Below are 5,598 nucleotides of genomic sequence, written 5' to 3'. Positions count from 1 at the left end.
CGCTCGAGACTTCCGGTCCAGGCCGTGTAACCAAGTGTCTGGTCACTGTCTCTGTGCGCGTGCATGGGCCGCATTGTATGTGCTCTAGGCGCATCAGTGTGTCATTGTGCCCCCACTGAGCCTCACAGGCTCGTCACATTATACACGGACTGCCTATGCAGCTCCGCCCATCTTTGTTTATATCCGCGCTCGCGCCGGCTGGCGTGAGCGCAGGGGCTGTGATCTTCCGGCGCGCGCCGGCAACAAACCACTAGCGCGCTGTCACATTACTCTCACATAGGGCAGGGACGCTTTTTTTTGGGGCAACTGCTTTGCGCTATATAAACCGATTTCAGTTATACTTACCAGGACACCCGAGAGAAGGTGAAGTCACTCATGATGATGCAACATATAAAGGAGCTTCAAAATCTGGATTTGGTAAAAGGTACAACAAGATTCATTTGTAAGCATAGGGTTCTTGCATATTTATCTTTCCATCCCATATACAACATGAGGTGTCCTGACAATAGGATGTTCTCTGTTACCCAGAGTATGACCCTTATCGTGGGGAGGTTTGCTTTTGTTCTTCCTCTTTCCTTCCCTTACTCTTTCTTATAATTGTTAGTATATACCTAGAACCTTTAACACATTTTCATTACATCAGGTTCGGTTCACTGGTTTATCCCCCATCTTGTCTTTGCTCCCTCTCATAGTCGGTAGTATATACCTGGTAAACATTTGCATTATACTAGACCCCTATCATGTTGGCTGCCATGGTATTTCAACCAGGGACGTACAATGACTTAGGACAGCACTTGTCTTTACCATATTCGACCACCATTGTCCCTAAACTATCTCTGGGAGAATTGGTGATGTTTACTGCCAATATATTTATTATCTTATCAAATACTTGTGAGAATTCATTATTATTACGCAGAGAAAATTAATTAATTTCTATTAAAATTCATTTTCTGAAAAAGTTGTGACTTCATGGATCAATATTAATCGTTTCCATAAAATTCTTTAATTTAGGAATTTAGATGTAGATTCCACATTGCTTTGAGTATTAAGAAAGATTGTCATAGTCTGCCCTGTAAAAATATTAGCCTGAAAGGTTATGGCCGCCCGGAATGGTTATTTTATTTTCCCAAACCAAAATGGCAGCCATTTTATTCAATTATTATATCTTTGCCCAAACGCTAATGGCCACCGCATGCCCTGGCATTACCGATGTTCTTCGAGAGAAATTCATTTTTTCGGCTCGTTTCCAAATAAGTATGTCATGTACTCATAAGTTGTTCCTTCATTTTTCGAAATGGATAGTTTAGTGTTTAAATTAAGGTATCCCGAGTTATACATGGGTTCGAGTACCGGGATTTATTTTCCGGTCCTACAAAAGATGGCGCCCATATAGCCTCACCCTGTAGTTTTATACATGGGTAAAATACTATCCAATATGGCCACCGCAATTGTTTTCGACCATATGATTAAATGGGTTCGAGACGCGGTAAATCAGGGAACTTGTACAAATTATTTATATCGAGCACACGCTGCTTATTTGTTTTACAAGAAGGAAGGTTTTGTATTTAACTAAATACATCACGAGACTTGTACCACGAGACAGTTATCGGCCTTACACAAGATGGCGGCTCCATTACTTCACCCTGTAGCCCTACACTGAAATCGAGGACTACTCAACATGGCCACCGCATTTTTGTTTCGACCTAATTAATTAAGGGTCCTCAGGTGCGGTCAATTAGGGAATTTAACAAAGGTATATAAATCCAGCAAAATAGGTCAGTATACTGCCGCTTCTGGAAGGGGGAGGACGTCGCTCTGCATGCTGCTTTATTGAGCCACTGAAGGAACCAGGGGATGCTGTAGGCTACTTTATCAAGGTAAGGGGGAGATGTTATTAACAACTTAGTAAAGGAGTCCTAAACTCCAGGAGCCTTTCTGATAATCTGAGGTGTATAAACATACTTGCCTATATTTTGGCTTAGTATATTAAAAAGAGCCCTGCTACTTGTTTACTATGCAGTGCAATTAGATTGGAGCAGGTGATGGAAATTTCTACGATTTCTTCAGTCTCTAGATTACTAACTGTCTTTGGGACTCCTTCTCTGATAAAACCCAATGGAAATATTTAATTTTCTTTCTCTTTAGAGTATCTTGGCAAAATTGAAATTCTATACTGTCCGCTGATAAGAAGAAGCTAGCAGCCGAATAGAAGAGTTTAATAGGTAAGAGAAACTGTTTATTAGAGAGGTAGTCATATACTACAGCACTTTTGTCACATGTTGCCAGTGACAGGGCGGCATCTTATATAACCCTGGGCGTGCCACCCGGACATTTAGGAATTAATGGGATCTTGAATTATTTATCTCGTTATTTTCTACAGAGGACATATGGAGTTCTCCACCATCCCTCTACCCTGGTTTCTCAACTGTTAGTGGACCACTATCCAGATATCTGAGAGTGAGTGTTATAATTCTGCCCCTTACCTGCTGAAGCCTATACTTGAATAACTTTGTGAAAACGAAGATAGCACTAGTAATTTTTGGTAAAGCAAATATTGTTGTTCATTTTATAGGTGGCCACGAATATACGTTTTCCTTAAACCATTATTTTGGGTGTGATTCGGTTTTAGTCGACATAGATCAAGTGAATTGTCTGGACAGAATTTCACAAACTGACAGGTGCCCGACTAACGGGGTAAGATTTCATCTTCCTAATTGTTTTTGGGCTATCAGTTATATCTGTGGCCACGTACGATGTTGGTACATTTAGCATATCTGTCCTCTCAGCTGCTTTTCCAATGATGTTTTTTCCGTTGACCATTCACAGTTGCCACTGGTCCACAATATAACCATTTGGATAAATACACGCTTCCTTTAACCACGTGAGAGGACCCAGGGGCGTCATCGTTAGCGACTTTTCATGGTATGGTTAAGGGTTTATATGATACACATGTTATCATTGCCTTTTTGCTTAGTTTCTACCACCAACATTTGGGGTTCCTGGCCGATTCTAAAATTCAGGGGGTCTATATATACTGAGGAGATGGGGAAAATGTTTATATACCGATATGGGAAAAAGTTAATATGCAAGAACTAATGAGATGCCCGTTTTGGGTATTGTGTTCATTTTTTTTTTTTTTTAAAAGAACAAAAAAAAGAATAATGTTTGATGTGACCACAGCAAGTATGGTCCATAGTTCACAACTTGTGCCACTGTAAAAAATCTAGAGATTTATGTTTTTTCTTTCACAATCATATTTTGTATGAAGTTGTTAACCATTGTTTTGCACAAACAACCTCCCGAAGTGGGTGATAATTACACCTAGACGTGTGAATATAGAAAACGCATGAACTGAACTAGAATAAGTTTATGATGAACTGTTGTTGAAGCCCGGCATTTTTTGCACTAGCTTAGTTGCTTTTTAAAATATCTATGTCTATAGTTTTTAACTGTATGTCTGTATATTGTCTTTTTCTTGTAAACAGCCCTGAAGAAGTCCCTTGAGGACGAAACGTGTCGGCTGTAGATCCTGTGTACAACCGTTTTTTTCAAAAGGAATCAAATAAAGAATCACCAAAAATACAAGGATTATCTGATTGTGATTATTACTGCTTTTTTGTTATTAGAGAAAACAGTCTTTACATATGCTCAAGTGGTGCACCTTGTCCTTTCTAAAATGCAGCGGGCAGTGTTGGTTTTGGGGCAGTGTTACGATCAAAGTGGTGTATGCAGCATTGGCCAGTGGAGTAGGTCAAGATGGGTTTGACTCGCAACATCACATTTTTAGAGTTGTTTCCCATTATTGTGGCACTGCATCTTTGGGGTGGTTTGCTGGAAAACAAACTCATTGTGTTTTGGTCTGACAGTATGTCAGTAGTGTGGTCAGTGAACAGTCAAAGGGCAAAATGTCCATGGGTTCTCAGTTTGCTAAAAGAACTAGTGCGAGGCTGCCTTAGGCGCAATGTGTACTTTACAGTGGAATTTTGTTGCTGAAGCCTCTCTAAGAACCGTTTCTTCCTGATATTGTTATTGTATTATCTTGTCATCATCTTCCTGAGCTGGCCCTCATACAGTGAAAGCTGTCCGAAATTGTTCCATCGTTTATTTTGCAAATTACAATTTGAATTTAGTGCATTGCACGTTGGGAATTCATCTGTGCCAAGCTTGCCACTTTTAAACATGCAATTTTTGTTGTTACATCTGGCTTTTACCTGCCTCTGAGGCCTAATGTCTCAAAGATATGTAATGGGCGTGAGAACGTCGAGGATGTCATGTATGCACTTTCTGCAAGAGTCTTGGTTGTCTGCAGAAGTCCTTGCGCTGAAGGTAGGCTTCCCAGTAATGACTCCAGATCGTTTCACCGTGGCATAACGTAACCAAGATGGCTGCCATTAAAAGGATGGGGGCGCAGCAAAGTACAGTAGAGTGCAGGGGGCGAAGACAGACAAGAGAATGGGGAGCCGAGCTGTGAATGGCCAAAGGGCCAGAGCAACATCAGGCCCCATGCCTGGCTCACGTGGGGGGAGAGGAGCTATTGTGTTCTGGCCTCTGTCTTACTGCAGCCACAGCTGAGTACTTCACAGGTCTGTACAAGACCATTTTACTTAACGAGGCTTTCTTGTTTTTCACCCCTTCTTAGAACCCTTGCATCTCCATTCTGCCGATTGCTGGAAGAATCAACCCTCCCTCCCCCCCGAAATTTGACTGTAGTTGCGCATCTGTGAGCAATGTAAGTATATTTACGCCACTGGTCCTTATTACTGTTGAACTGTATATGAGTGTTTCATACTGAACACATATGATTCAACATTCCCCTTTCATTAAGTTGAACATTCTCCTGACAATAGGTTACCTGGCCTGCATCTGTATATACATCGCATTCCTTTGCAATTTTATAAAGCGTGAATTTGGCCTAAGGGCTTTCGACCACCAAGTATTAATCACTTTTAGGCAAGCTGGAGGTTAGCTAATTTGCATACATCCAGAAACAATTTTTTTTTTTTTAAAGCATGATGGTTAAAAAGCATTTAGGGTACGACGGATACAGATTTTTAAAGTTTTAAATCAAAAGCACTTAGAAACTGCAATTCAGTTTTCGTGAATGTTCCTGTTGTAGCCCTGATGGCTGAAGGTTTTGCTTCAAGGTCTGCTATTGGAACAAACACATTTTCAAGACTTTCCAATCCTTACACAACTGGTTTCTAAGTGGTTTTTTTATGATCTACTTTGCACAGAACAGCATGCCCCGCAGAATAAAGATGGCAGAAGATTATGTGCTGGAAAACAAAGATTTCATGGTTGAAGTGCGTGGGCAAAAGATGTTAATTTGCAGGTTTTGCAGAGTGACTGTCCTAATAGTAACTGGGAAGACTGCAAGCCGAATTGCTGAACATCTTGTCACCAAGACCCACTTGAAATTGAAAGAGCCACCTAATAGCGACAGCCTATGCCAGATGTCTCTTGCTGAGACAATGACACGCTTCAAAAGAAAACGTGAGGAAGAAAAGGATGTGGCACATGAATTTGTACGTGCCCTAGTGCAATCTGGAACCAGCTTACACCAACCTGATGGACCGATTGGGAATCTGTTCCGCAAGC

General features: G+C 41.0%; 1 long non-coding RNA gene across 1 annotated transcript; it reads left to right on the top strand.

Annotated features, from left to right (window-relative positions):
* Positions 1–1,735: 1,735 nt before the first annotated feature.
* LOC144791546 (uncharacterized) lies at positions 1,736–5,598 on the top strand. Its single transcript, XR_013602423.1, has 6 exons — positions 1,736–1,877; positions 2,146–2,457; positions 2,573–2,694; positions 2,827–2,922; positions 3,486–4,729; positions 5,235–5,598. It is a non-coding gene; the product is annotated as an uncharacterized LOC144791546 (long non-coding RNA).

Source organism: Lissotriton helveticus, chromosome 11, assembly GCF_964261635.1.
Source record: "Lissotriton helveticus chromosome 11, aLisHel1.1, whole genome shotgun sequence".
Taxonomy (NCBI): Eukaryota; Metazoa; Chordata; class Amphibia; order Caudata; family Salamandridae; genus Lissotriton; species Lissotriton helveticus.
The sequence above is the reverse complement of the archived record's forward strand: the minus strand, read 5'-3'. Positions and strand labels throughout refer to the sequence as shown.